The following is a 15,573-nucleotide window of genomic DNA, read 5'->3' as shown; positions in this document are numbered from 1 at the left end:
TTCTCTGCCCCATCCATTCTGCTGTTGATCCCATCCATTGAGTTTTGTATTTTTGTTATTGTATTTTTCAATTCCAAAATTTCTATCTGGTTCTTCTTTATGTCTTCTATTTCTTTGCAAAGATTTTTTTTTTGCTTGTTTACAATGTGTTCATAACTGCTTATTGAAGCACTTTTATGATAACTGCTTTAAAATTATTCTCAGACAATTCTAACATCTCTGCCATCTCAGTGTTTATGTCAATTGATTGTCTTTTTTCATTTAAGTTGACATGTTGCTGGTTATTGATATAGTGAGTGATTTTCTAATAAAACTGGAAATTTGGGATTTTATGAGAATTTGACTTTTTTGTTGACCTCTGATGACAGCTCTTCAGCAGGGGAGTAGAGGATTCCACTGCATTACTGCCAGGTAGGGATAAAAGTCCAGAAATAGAAAAAATTAGCAATTTGCTTTTGGGTACTCACCTGCCCATTTTGTAATAAAACTTTTGTTTTTTAAATTCAAGGTGACTTCTCTAGACACTAAGAAGAAAGTAATGAAATTTCATGGAAAATTATTCTCATTATACTCATCCCTCACCACTACCACCACCACTTCCTTCCAGTCTTCTACATTCAAATAATAATGTAAGTATTATAATGTACACCTACTCCTGTGGACTGACTTGTGCCCCTCACTCCCACAATGTGACCATATTTGAAGATAGGGTCTTTAGGAGGTAATTAAGGTTAAGTGAGGTCATAGTGTTGGGACTCTAATCCAACAGAACTGGTGACCTATTTATAAGAAGAGGGAAAAAAAGAGATCTCTCCATGTGCATGCACCAAGGGAAGGCCACGTAAGCACACAGTGAGTAGGTGATTAGATAAGCCAGGTAAGAATATCCTGGCTTCCAGAAAAGCCAGGAAGAGAGCTCTTGTCAGAAACCAAATCAGCTAAAACTTTGATCTTGGACTTCTAGCCTCCAGAACTGTGAGAAAATGAATCTGTGTCGTGTAAGCCACACACTCTACAATATTTTGTTGTGGCAGCCTGAACAGACTAGGATACCTACGTTTTTCTAACTTTGCCTCAATTCTTTCCTTCATTTTATATGCATCTTGTAGCCATTGTTCTCTATCATTAACTTTCAAGATAACATGAAAACTGAGAAATAAAAAACTCAGAATACAAATATTCAGAAATCTACCTGCTAACCCACACCCGGTGTTGGAAATGCAGGGGTTCTCTAAATCTAACTCCGGCGTCTACCCACATATTACTGCAAACATCCAGGAATGCCGTTGTTGTAATTTTCAAAAACAATGTTGTGCTATTATATTAAAAACATCTAGCATTCCAAAAAAAGCAACGATAAGTGAAGGGTAGCATTATAACTACTGAGAGAAGCCTAAAAAAAGAAGCTGCCCTAATGGTTACAGCACACCTAAACCTCCTTGTAGAATTGACGGCCCACATCTGTAAGCCTGATTCTCTGGGCTGTGGGGTGTAGATCTGGATCACAGGGAGGAATGCTTAAATGGTGCGGGAGACACAGAGATGGAAGACCCACCCTGCCTCTCCCTGGGCCTTAGTATGGGGGTCAAGGAAGGCTAGCAGCACAGATGAAATCTCTGGATTTCTTGAGGCTGGAGTGAGTCTGGTGTCACCATATTCAATTCCCTGTGCTGTGTGGACACGTGTTACTGTGGACAGCAGTGGTGCTGACATGGGTGCCGCAGCCCCAGGGCTATTCCGCACTCTTCACACAGGTGAAAGAGTATTAGAGAATGAGGGAGGTGTGAGAAGGGAAGATTAGCTCCCTCAGTGGCTCCCTGGGATATATTGGAAAGCCCTGTGAAGCCAGAACAGTAGAATTTTATTTGAAATATTACATGATTAATGTTAGGATTTAATTGGAGCTAAATATGAAAAAAAGATGAAATTCACTTTTAAAGTTTGAAACTCTCTCTTTGCTCTTCTTCCCCCGATGATATTGTATAACTTCTCACTTCTACCACTTCTTCATGCCTCTTCAACCCTTGCTCCCCCATCTTCCCAACCCACTCCACCTCACCAGTCTACACCCAATCCCCATCCAACTGAAAATATCCCTACTAAGATAACCCAAGTCCGATCTCACAGGGCACTCTCAGCATTCCTGACCTTCTCCTCCATCTCAACCCCACAAACCCTCAGTAGTCCAGTTCTTCAGATCTCTTTTTATTGCTAGAAAACTGAAAAAGTAAATGACCAGGCACTGTGCTCATCATTGAGTGTGGCAAAGAAACAGACTGAGCCCTTGCCCTTAAAGCATAACTCCTGATGAGCAGAGAACTGGGGCCTGTACACAAAAACATAAAACACAGCTCAGCCTTTGGACGGCTCGTGATCTTGTTCAGGGGTCAGCAAACTACAGCCTGGGCCAAAGATGGTCCACTACTTATTTTTGTACCACCCATGAGCAAAGAATGGTTTTACATTTTCAGATGGTTGAAAAACAATCATAAGGAAAATATATTTCATGATACACGGACTTTGTGTGAAATTCAATTTTCGGTGACTATAAAAATAAAGAAGTTTGGCAAGCAACCATACTCCTTTGTTTACATATGGTCTGTGGCTGTTTTCCTGCTACAATGGCAGAGTTGCATGTTCACAATGGAGACTTCTCAAAGAAGAAAGTACTGTCTGATCCTTTGCAGAAAACGCTTGCCAACCTCTCATCTTGTCGGAGGGGCAGGATGACACAAACATTTCTAGCCCAGAGCAAGGTGGCAAGTGCCACATCCACACACAGAAAAGATATGTTCCGAAAATTCTACCAACGACAGATCCACAAATGCTCCACAGGGAAAGAAGAGTGTGACCCAGGCCTAGAAGGAAGGGTAGAGAGGAAAGAAAGGTCACTTCCTTCATACTGAGGAAACAGCCTCCCCAGGCACTGAGGCAGGAATGAGGATGCTAGACACAGGGCATGCTGGGAGATATAAGGCAGGGAAAGTAGGATTGTCTTCTGATACTTGTTGCCAACATGAATGACTAGAAGGCAGTAGTGAAAGAGGGTCCCTTTTCCAAAAGATGCAAGCTGACCGAGAGAAGGAGAAGCACTGAAAAGCTCTCTAATCTTGAGAATAGGAACATGGGAGAAATCTTTTTAGCTAAATGTAAAAGAAGAGGAGGTACTTTTATGGAAATGTTCTAGAATTCATTTTAGTCAGAGTGTGTAATAGTCAAGTCTTTCTTAGAAAAGATTACAAAATTGTCAGAGATGGGGGATTAACTAGACACAATCTGAAGATACTAGTGATCTAAGAGCCTAGTACTTGGGGAAGGTTTTCTTCACTTTGATGAGAATTTTGTCACTCAGAAGGGAGAAGTTTCTGGTAGAATTGGTATTCTGTTCTTAATTCCAGCCAACGTGTAGAGCGTTAATGGTGAGCTGGGAATGACAGAAAGCTTAAGAAGATTGTCACTGTGAACTCTCAGTGTGAGGTGAGGTGGAACATGCTAGGTGCAGTTAGGTGGTGATTCTAAGCTTCAAGAAACCAAGTTGATGATGTTTAAAAAGGTTCACATGATCTCTTGGACTGAGTTTCTAAAACAGAAACTGGCCAAAGAGGGCTGAGAAGCTCTAAAATTTAAATTCTTACAACACAGTAGCAGAGTATCACAATGAGGAAAAAAAAAAAAAAAAGAAGCAGTCACAGAATATCATAGGATGCATAAAACCAATATTCTGAACTCTCCTGCAGAGCAGAGATTCATTTGACTGTGAGGGATGATATATATGTATATAAATGTACAGATATAAAAACTTCTAAGAATGGGCCTAGAATAAACTAATTTTTGTGAAAAGTGTTTACAGTAAAAAAGAAAAAGAAAGTTGCTCAACATCACTAATCATTAGGCAAATACAAATCAAAATCACAGTGAAATACCATTCATTCCCATTAGGATGTCTACTATTAAAAAAACAAAAACAGAAGATAACAAGTGTTGGTGAGAATGTAAATTAATTGGAACCATTGGGCACTGTTGGTAGGAATGTAAAATTGTACAACCACTATTAAAAAAAGTATGATGATTCCTCAAAAATTAAAAATAGAATGACCATATAACCCAGCAATTCTACTTCTGGGTAAATGTCCAAAGAATTGAAAGCAAGGTCTTGAAGAGCTATTTGTACACCCGTGTTTAGAGCAGCATTATTCACAAAAACAAAAAGGTGGAAACAGCTCAAGTGTCCATTGATGGATAGGTGGATAAACAAAATTGGTATAGACATACCATGGGATATTATTCAGCCTTAAAAAGGAAGGAAATTCTGATGCATGCTACAACAAGGATGAACCTTGAGGACATTCTGCTAAGTGAAATAAGCCAGTCACAAAAAAGACATGCTATATGGTTCACTTATCTGAAGTACCTAGAGTAGTCAATTTCATAGAGCTAGAATGTAGAATGGCTGTTGCCAGGAGTTAGGGGTACAGAGGATGGAGAGCTGCCATTTAACAGGTATAAAGTTTCAGTTTTGCAAGATGTAAAGAATTCTGAAGATTGGTTGCACAACAATGTGAATGTACTATCACTACTGAAATGTACACTTCAAAATGGTTAAAATAGTAAATTTTATGTTATGTATATTTGATCACAGTTTTTAAAAAAGGAAACAATTGCATACATAATATCATTAGAACTATGCTTTATCTGCATTATTTTATTTTATTTTTGCAATAACCATATGAGGCAGGGTTATTATTCTCACTTTATAAATGAAAAAGGAGGGCATAGAGAATATTCTGAAACTTGTTCCAGGTGACACAGCTGCAAACTGGTTGTTAGTTTCTCAAAATTCCAGGTGGTCAGACACTTAAACCTGTGCTCTCCTTATTACAGAGCAAAAAGCTGTAAACTTATTAGGAAAAAACAAAAAGAAGGAGAGGCAGAGGATGGAGCCATGAGGTTGGTAATGAAGAAAGCCAGGCAGGTATCTATACCAGCAAACCTAGATTATAGGAAGCTACAGCCAACTAATCACGATATTTATCTACCAGCTTTCTGACAAGAAGGGAGTTAGGACCAAAAGGAAACTATTCAAAAAAGAAAGGAAGCATAGTGGTATGCCTGGAGAGATCAAGCTTTTTCTGGCTCTGAACTCTGGGAGGAATACACCACATAAATCTTTATATAAGAAACACTGAAGTACATAATGAATGAGGTCTTCAGTAGCGATGGACATTCTGCATGGAACCATTCATAATAGTAAATGATGCAAGCTAATGACGTAATTCAAGTCGTAGTTCTATAAAATGATTTTTGTGGAAAACCAGAATAATAAAATGCAGGTATGCTGCTTTCTGGTGATTTGGCTTGATAGGAGAAAGCTCAGGGAATGTATTGCTATTCATGTCTCATAAATGACCAGCCTTGAATATAAATTGTAGTAGTCAGGCTTTGGACAGGAGCTGTATAGGAAATGGCTCTAAATTGAGATAAATGAGATAATCTCTGCTGTTGATTGAAAAGAGATCCATGTGCTCTGGACACAGCATATTCACCAGTTAGTGGATTTGTTATGAAAGTTAAGGGGCTGAGCTGTGTTGTCCTAGTGTTCAAGTGGGCCCCCTCCCCCGATTCTACACGGAGGTCAGCAACAGACTATGTAGCTGGAATGCATAAGGAGATCTAACTTAATAAACGTGGCTGAAGAACTGCCACTGAAAATTCTTAGGAAATCAGAAGACGAAGCAAAACTGTGTAGATGAGACATAGGTAAATTCTCCATTTCCCCAAGAAGACAAATGGGGATTTAAAACCATAAATTTCAGGCCAGCTCCAGTAAAATTCTAGAGTAACTTAATCCAAGGAGGGGGATTATCAACACTGGTTTTTTTTATTAAGAATAAGTTTTGTCAAAGTACCATTTTTTTTTTAAGTGTTGCTAGACTAACAGCAGAACATGTGATCAGGAAATACCTTGTTCATCCATGAATCTGTCACTCATTACCTGCAGGGCCCAGGTGGCTTTTTTATCCCGTCTAAGCCTCAGTTTCCTTGATTAAAATCTGGGGATTATAATTCCTACTTAAGGGTCCTATTGTGAACAGTAAGCAAAATAATTTATGTCAGTTGTTTAGCACGTTGCGTAACAAAAAGTGATTTATAAACATTAGTTATTGTGACTTTTTTCTGTCAAAATAAAAAAGCAAGCGTAGGTTTAAAACAATGTTAAGACTCCAAACCCTCAGGAAATGTTTTCATTTTCATGAAAATTCTTTCTTTGTCCCTATATGTAGTCACTGAAGTGTAACTTCATTTCAGTCTCCTAAGATTCATTCTTTCAAACACAAATGTCATTTAAGGATTCGACCAATAAAAGAGCACGAGTGATATTGTAGCTGAATGTTAGGGAGGTTTTAAGGTCCTTCTAGGGAACTTTTACATTTAAGTTGTAACCTCCCAAATGTTTAGCTAACATGTCCGCAAGTTAAGCTTTAATAAAACTAAGATTTCACACAATACATTGCTGAAGGAATAAATGAATAATAATATGATTCAATTTAATACATGCAATAATATGTGTGCATAGTAAATGATGAGGTGATAAAAGGTTAACGGTGGTTATTTCTGAGTTGAATAAGTACAGATTTTTTTTAGTTTGTTTTGATTATAAGTATTTTCTATTTTTCCTATTATATATATAAATGGGGAATTTTTTACATTTATGCTATTTTATTTTATTTATTTTTTATTGAAGTATAGTCACCTTACAATGTGTTAATTTCTGGTATACAGCATAGTGATTCAGTTATACATATTTATTCCTTTTCATATTTTTTTTCATTATAGGCTGTTACAAGGTATTGAATATAGTTTCCTGTGCTATACAGTAGGACCTTGCTGCTTATCTATTTTATATATATAGTACTTAGTATCTGCAAATCCCAAACTCCCAATTTATCCCTCCACTGCCCCCTTCCCCCCATTACTACTGTAAGTTTGTTTTCTATGTCTGTGAGTGGAAATATTTTGAATTTTCAAAAGTAGAATGATCAGGAATGTCAAAATCTAAAATTTTTATAATTGGATATGGACATGCTTAGAATGTATTTGTTTAAATTCTCTAGCCAATTGCAATAGAAATCATAGTCTTAAGCCTTAAGAAAAAATTATAAATGTATTTCAGAATATCCATTTATTTATTCATCAAACACACATTATTCCCAAGATATGCCACATGCTATGTTATATATTAGTAATAGAATAATATTAGATACAGTGTAATTCTGAGTGGCAGAGCCTCTTGGCCTTTCTAGAAAAGAACAGAATCCTAAATTTTCCTAAGTCAGAAGTTCTTAGTCTTGGAGGAACATTAGATTCCTCTGGGGAGCCCTTAACAATGCCAATGCCCTGGCCCCACCTGCAGACACTCTAGTTTAATTAGAGGTGATTCAGGTGCCTCTAATATGCAACCACAGCCTGAAGATAGGGTATTGAAACTGACAGATTAGGGATATGAGGATGGATGAAGGGAAGGGGGACCCCCAGGAGGAGGCTGGGCAATGATGGCAGAAGCAGATGAGGGATGCCTAGTGCACGGGAAAGAATGACGCCCAGTGATACCTAAGAAATGACTGTGTACCTGCTTACAGGTGTGCCCTATGTGAATGTGGCTTTTAAATGTTTTACTCAAAAGGACCTGGCCCCTTTAACAAAGGAGAACTCTGTGCCAGCCATTCTGAAACAGGTGGGGAAAACTGCTGGAAGTTTGTGACCTAGTCCCATAAAAACAAAATTCCATGTGCATACAAGTAATCTATCACCAATTCCAGCTTCAGTGGAGAGAAGCCTGCCAAACCTCAGTTCAAATGGGACTCGGAGGTGGGTCAGGCTAGAAAAGGCCAGTAAGTAGAAACACACCAAAACCCCAGGAGCAGAGAAGGTCACTGTTGGGCAAGTCTCAGCAATCCATAGTGAAGCAAAAGACATCCAGGAAGATTGGCGAACGGATTCTAAGACGCCTTGCGATAGGTCTAGGGCCACGAGAGTAGGCTGTGGGTATCGCGAGATCTGGCAGGAGGCGGGCAGTCCAGGCTGGGGCTGATATTACGGGCTTAACCTACAGACCCCAGAGGGACAAAGGGGCCAGTATCTCAGGTTGGGGCCTGCATCAGAGGCTGAAACCTGAAGGTCAGTGTGGAAAACAGAAAAACAGAGATAGTTCTTTGCTACAGCGATGAATGTGATCACCAAAGTAAGGCAACAGCCTATTTGAGTCGGGACCCCCAGCCATCTTGGTTGGCAGCAGCCGCAGTTAAATGGCCACAGCTGCAGGCCCTCCAGGGCCCTGTATCAGCGAGCCCTGAGGCAGAGTGGAAATAGCTCCGAGGAGGACGGAGCAGGCAGAGGTTCCTCCTTCCTGGGCCCTTGGTGGGGGACAGCCCCTCTCTGCCCAGCGCTACACACCAGAGGAAGGTAAGTTCCTCTCCCTGGATCTTGCTGGTCCCTGAGCAGTTTGTTTCTGTGCTGAACGTGGGTGTTAGAAATACTAAAAGACGGTAAATGCGGAATGTTGGGAGGGCAGTTAGCGGGGTAAGAAGGCTTGCAAGACAGGAGAGAGCTACCAGGGAGCATCTTACATGGGGCTGCAAGTGAGAGGAAAAGAGGTGTGTTTGTTGGTTTGTTTTGGGGGGAGAATCACTTATTTATTGAAGAGAATGAGAAATTGTCAATGTCAACAGATGGTTTTAAGCTGAAGTCCCTGGTACACGGTATATGGTTTCATTTCAGTTAAATAAACGTTGGAGAAAGGTTTGTCTGAGAGTAGAACAATAAAAAATAGAATTAGATCAAGCAGTTACTAACAAAAGCTGACCTTTATTTAAGAAGTTTTCTATTATCAATGTATTTCTTTACATAAGCACTTAAAATTGCGCCTCCGATTGCCTACAGCCACCACTGCTACAACTACTCTATTTAAAAACAAACATTTCATATGCAGAATGATGGTTATGAGCCTAACTGTTAGAACAAAAATCAAGATTTTGCCACTTGGAACGTGAGTGACTTTGAACAACTCGCTTATTTCTGTCCCTTATTTCCATCAGCTGTAACATAGAAAAAAAACAGAATCGTAGTGAAGATTAAGTGAGGTTATATTGATGTTTACAGCAGTGCCTGGTACTAGCAGGTTCAGCATAACTAGAATTTGCTATTATAAGTCTAATTAGATATTTCTAAAATCTCCCTGTAAATCAGTAGTTTCCAAGTTCAGCTCCATGTTGGGATCTCCTGGGGAACTTTAAGATGTCTGACACCTGGATCCCATTCCCTGCGCTACTAATGAACTAATTTGGAAACAGCCTGGGCATCAGATAATATAAAAGCTCCCTAGGTGATTCTAATGAATAATCAAGTTTGAGAATCACTAATATAAATAATGACTCCCTTGCTTTAAAATAGTAAAGTTACATGTAATTAAATAGGTCATTTTTATAGTAGATAAGTTTAGTCTATCTACTAATGACAGCTAACCAAACTGCATCTATAAAACCAAAGAAAGAACGAGCTTTGCGACCAAGATTTGGGAGGTGCTTGAGTACATAATGCTTGCTTTATGGATTCTCATACTATGAGAAAGACCATAAAAACCATGCAAACCAATAAATAATTGCCAAATTGATGGAGCAAGGGATCATTTTAGCTGATGCTTTAAGGGAGCCACAAGGGGGAAAGGTCCTCCCTCCTGAGGATGGTGTGTGTACTCATGCAAAGACTGTACTCAGACTCCTATTATTCATGTGAATTTGTTGATGATGAGGGTAACACGATTTCTGATATTCCTATGAATATGTAGCCCACATGCTACTGGTTTAAATAGAGATTCTCCTCCAAGAGCCACTTCTACAAAAATAGTTTTCCAGGAAATGCCAGAGTGTCAGAGAATGGGAAATCAGTTTTTAATCTCAGAGTCTGGGTAACAAGTAGTTCTTTGGCCAAAGGGAGATTAAAGTGTTTGTATCACCCGTGAGCACAGCAGAATCCAATGACTGTAGAGAGATCACAGCCGAAAAATTGTTGCAGACACGAAAGGGTTCAGGTAAGAGGGTTTGGGAGCTGCAGAATTCCTGAGGTTGGTAAGCAAGGCAGGCAGCCAGAATTTTGTGCAGTGTTCTGGAAGGAAGCAACATATTTTCAGAGAAATTGATTGCACGCTGCTTAAAGACCAAATTTGGAACAAGAAATAAAGGCTGAGAAGTTTTCTGGTTTGTGTCAGGAACTCTGAAGGTACTGATGTAAGGGAAGAGTCCTTTGGCCACATTGGTCAAAGGCAATGGTTAGTTTTTGAATGAGGTGATAGCAGTCACCCACACCTCCCGTACAACCTCCTTGTATATCCTGTATATCAGTCAATGTGTTTAATTTCTATCACAGAAGAAATTTACAGTCAGCCTCATTAAGTCCATGCGAGAGGCAATACCGTATAGCATAGTCCAGCATGGCTGATGCAGATGTCCTAGGTTTGAATCCTGGCTCTGCCATTTACCCACTGGGGGAGCATGGGCATTTTCTTCATCTGTAAAATAGAGATCATAAAAGTTACTTTCTCTCAAAAGCTGTTGTGAAGCTTAAAGGAATTTGTATTTGTAAGCCACCTGGAAGAGTGCCTTCACACTGCTATAGAAATACGTCTGACATGAGAAAATCTTCTTTAAGCCTCAAATTAAAAATTCCCTTCTGAATTTGTTATTTGTAGGCATGTTCCTGGGTCAAGTGTCTACCTGATAATTAAAGTCCCAACTCTGGCATTCAGAAATGGGGAAAATACAATAAGCCATGCTTCTTTTAGAAATATGTTTTGCTAGGATTATCTCTACCTGAATGAGGACTGTGTTTTAATAGCTACTTAAAGGATATCTGGATGACAGTCAGGATGCAATTTGAGCGTATTATTTGTCTCTTACTCTTATATCAGGAAAATAGGCTGTGAATAAACTTCCTTGGATTTCTAGAACAGCACATGACATTCATTCATTCATCTTCAAAACTGTGCAGTGTTTGTTTTGGCTGGTTGGTGGGTTTGCTAATTTGCTTGTCTGGTTTTTATGTTTATTGTTCAGCTTTTTTACAATCTGACGAAGGGACATGAAATTGCAGAAGCCTATGCCTTTCGGATTTTCTGGGGTTGGCAATGCTCAGAGCAGAGACAGTTCTTTCAATCATGGGTCTTGGCCAGTGTCTGCTACTGGGAAAAAATGGACACACAGTCCTAAGGGGCCAGTATTTCTATATCATATAGAAGCTGGAATTCACCTGAATCTGTAGCTTGGACTCAAAGGAGTTACCCAGTAACATCCTACTCCCAAAGTGCTCTGGTTAACTGGTGATAAGCTTTATCTTTGATGGGTCAATGACTTTCTCAGCATATTTAGTGGCAAAATACTTTTGCTACCATGTCTTAAAAAATGGCTGAGAATCATCATGGTAGAAGGATGGCTGTAACCAGCTTCTCTGGCTACCCCTGCCTGGAAAAGTAGGAAAGGAACATATGACAGCACCATGCCTTCTGGGTGGCATAAACATTGATACCCTCCCACTTGGGATTTTAATGTGTACAATACAAATGTCATTAAAAATCTGAGTCAACACATCCCAGGATTTCCAGGGACCTTTCCAGAAGAGCATTTGGCGTAGAGCCCCACTACTCCAAACTGCACCCCCACCCCTTTGCTTTTCTCTTTCCAGCTAGACTTGCAGGGTAGGTTTGTGTGAAAACACTTGGAAATTGAAGACTATATCAAATAAAACATCTCCAACTTTTATTTAAAAAAATCACGAGAGTGGAGTGTTGAGTTTGAGCTGTGAATAGATGTGTTGGGGAGCCTTCAAGGTCTCAATGCTGATCAGCCTACTGAGTTTATCCCAAAGTGGACTGAAAAGTTTATGGAATCTGGTCAGTTGGAGGCTGTGCTACGTGGATTGCCTAACCCAGCCCATTACATTTTATTTTTTAGACACAAAATTTCCCTCTTAGGTTATTATCCATCATTTGTTTTCTTGCCTGTGGTGACAGTTAACTGGGGGAAATCCAACAGAAACACGCAACACATTCTTGTTTTGTATTATGCTCTGAGCTCTGCTTCTGAGTCCCAAGCAAACCTTCATCAACCTAAATTGACACATTCCCATTCTTCCTTAGAGGATGGTAAGTTCATTACTAAAATAAGACTGTGGAAAATTTTTGCAGTAGAGCCCGTTTTTATCCTAATTTTATATTTTACTTTTACAAAGCATTTAGTATTATCAAGTGTTAAGTATTTAAAAGTACACTGCAAAATTGTATGGAGTTATTAGTGTCTTGACTTTATGCATCTACATATATTTAAAATACACATCCATTACTTGGAAGTCTTGAAACATGTGTCTTGATTCTCAAAGGGTGTTTTGAAACACAGTCATCAAATGCTGCTCTCATCTTCAGAGTTCACTGATAATTTCTAGCTTCTGTGTGTCTACCACGGGATCCTAGGTACTACTTGATCGTGTTTGGATTGTTTTCACTTACATTGTTATTTTTATCTTCGTGTCGACACTGTAAGGAGGCAGTTTCGGAGGCTATGCCGCTACCTGTTCATGCATAGCTGTTAAGGCTGTAAAGTCCCATTTTCTGGGTTCAAATCTTAGTTGTCATTTACTTGCTATGAAATTTGAGCATATTGTTTTTGACTGTCTCTCTCTTCATCACAAAATGGAGATGTAACAGTATTTACCTCATAGGCTTTTGAATTATTTCATATAAAGTCTTTTTACAGGGCCTGACACATGATAAACAATCAACAAATGTTAGCTATTATTTAAAATTACGGAAACTAAGATCCAGACAGTGACTTACTAGTCTTGTCATGAATTAGTGAAGATTGGTCTTGATACAAAGTGTAAAGTGCCTCTCCCAGTTTCAGCCATCATTATTTGAGTTCCCAAAGTACAAATGCTGGTTTCTTTCTATATTTATGGATGTACTTGGTTTTGTATTTGTGGGGTTTTTTAAAATTGAAGTATAGCTGATGTATATTAGTTGAAGTATGAGTTACAGGTATACAATATAGTGATTCACAATTTTTAAAGGTTATACTTCATTAATAGTTACTATAAAATATTAGATATACTTCCCGTGTTGTACAATTTATCTTTGTGGCTTATGTTATATATAATAGTTTTTATCTCTTGATCCCCTACCCTTCTATTACCCCACCCCCTTCCAGCTCCCCCTGATAACCACTAGTTTATTCTCTACATCTGTGCTTCTGCTCTTTTTTGTTATATTCTCTAGTTTGTTGTATTTTTTAGATTCCACATAAAAGTGATATCATATAGTATTTGTCTTTCTGTCTGATTTATTTCATATAGCATGATACCACATCGCCTTTATCTATTCATCTGTTGATGGACACTTAGGTTTGCTCTATATTTTGGCAATTGTAAATAATGTTGCTGTGAACACTGGGGTGTATGTATCTTTTCAAATTAATGTTTACATTTTTTTTTCAGATATATACGCAGGAATAGAATTGCTGCGTCACATGGTAGTTCTATTTTCAATTTTTTGAGAAACCTCTATGCTGTTTCCCACAGGGGTACACCAATTTACTTTCCCACCAACAGTGTTCCCTTGTTCCTTTTTCTCCACATCCTCGCCAACATTTATTTATGTTCATTTTGATAATAGCCATTCTGACAGATGTGAGGCAATATCTCACTGTGATTTTGACTTGCATTTCCCTGATGATAAATGATGTTTTTTTAAACATTTTTTATTGATTTATAATCATTTTACAATGTTGTGTCAAATTCCAGTGTTCAGCACAATTTTTCAGTCATTCATGGACATATACACACTCATTGTCACATTTTTTTCTCTGAGTTATCATAACATTTTGTGTATATTTCCCTGTGCTATACAGTGTAATCTTGTTTATCTATTCTACAATTTTGAAATCCCGGTCTATCCCTTCCCACCCTCCACCCCCCTGGTAACCACAAGTCTGTATTCTCTGTCTGTGAGTCTATTTCTGTCCTGTATTTATGCTTTGTTTTTGTTTGTTTGTTTGGTTTTTGTTTTTGTTTTTTAGATTCCACATATGAGCAATCTCATATGGTATTTTTCTTTCTCTTTCTGGCTTACTTCACTTAGAATGACATTCTCCAGGAGCATCCATGTTGCTGCAGATGGCATTATGTTGTTGGTTTTTATGGCTGAGTAGTATTCCATTGTATAAATACACCACTTCTTCTTTATCCAGTCACCTGTTGATGGACATTTAGGCTGTTTCCATGTTTTGGCTATTGTAAATAGTGCTGCTATGGACATTGGGGTTCAGGTGTCATCCTGAAGTAGATTTCCTTCTGGATACAAGCCCAGGAGTGGGGTTCCTGGGTCATATAGTAAGTCTATTCCTAGTCTTTTGAGGAATCTCCACACTGTTTTCCATAGTGGCTGCACCAAACTGCATTCCCACCAGCAGTGTAGGAGGGTTCCCCTTTCTCCACAGCCTCTCCAGCATTTGTCATTTGTGGATTTTTGAAAGACGGCCATTCTGACTGGTGTGAGGTGGTACCTCATTGTAGTTTTGATTTGCATTTCTCTGATAATTAGTGATATTGAGCATTTTTTCATGTGCTTTTTGATCATTTGTATGTCTTCCTTAGAGAATTGCTTGTTTAGGTCTTCTGCCCATTTTTGGATTGGGTTGTTTATTTTTTTCTTATTCAGTTATATGAGCTGCTTATATATTCTGGAGATCAAGCCTTTGTCGGTTTCACTTGCAAAAATTTTCTCTTGTTTTACTTATGGTTTCCTTTGCTGTGCAGAAGCTTGTAAGTTTCATTAGGTCCCATTTGTTTATTCTTGCTTTTATTTCTTCCAGGAGAAAATTTTTGAAATGTATGTCAGATAATGTTTTGCCTATGTTTTCCCCTAGGAGGTTTATTGTATCTTGTCTTATGTTTAAGTCTTTAATCCACTTTGAGTTGATTTTTGTATATGGTGTAAGGGAGTGTTCTAGCTTCATTGTTTTACATGCTGCTGTCCAGTTTTCCCAACACCATTTGCTGAAGAGACTGTCTTTATTCCATTGTATACTCTTGCCTCCTTTGTCGAAGATGAGTTGACCAAAAGTTTGTGGGTTCATTTCTGGGCTCTCTATTCTGTTCCATTGGTATATATGTCTGTTTTGGTACCAATACCATGCTGTCTTGATGACTGTAGCTCTATAGTATTTTTCTGAAGTCTGGGAGAGTTATTCCTCAAGCCTCTTTCTTTCTCTTCAGTAATGCTTTGGCAATTCTAGGTCTTTGATGGTTCCATATAAATTTTATTATGATTTGTTCTAGTTCTGTGAAATATGTCCTGGGTAATTGGATAGGGATTGCATGAAATCTGTAGATTGCCTTGGGCAGTGTGATCATTTTAACAATATTGATTCTTCCAATCCAAGAGCATGGAATATCTTTCCATTTTTTAAAGTCTTCTTTAATTTCCTTCATCAATGGTTTATAGTTTCCTGTGTATAATTCTTTCACCTCCTTGGT

The 15,573-nt window shown here is 38.6% G+C and overlaps 1 long non-coding RNA gene across 2 annotated transcripts in view; it reads left to right on the top strand.

Moving 5' to 3' along the window:
• Positions 1-8,125: 8,125 nt before the first annotated feature.
• The window catches only part of LOC140685792 (uncharacterized), a 218,277-nt gene continuing 210,829 nt past the window's right edge, over positions 8,126-15,573 (top strand). For both annotated transcript variants that reach the window (XR_012059239.1, XR_012059241.1), the window contains exon 1: positions 8,126-8,460. This is a non-coding gene — a long non-coding RNA (uncharacterized lncRNA). The remainder of the gene's footprint in view (positions 8,461-15,573) is intronic.

The sequence above is a fragment of the Vicugna pacos genome, chromosome 2, assembly GCF_048564905.1.
Source record: "Vicugna pacos chromosome 2, VicPac4, whole genome shotgun sequence".
Classification (NCBI taxonomy): Eukaryota; Metazoa; Chordata; class Mammalia; order Artiodactyla; family Camelidae; genus Vicugna; species Vicugna pacos.
Note: the sequence above shows the minus strand (reverse complement) of the source record. Positions and strands in the feature narration are given on the sequence as shown.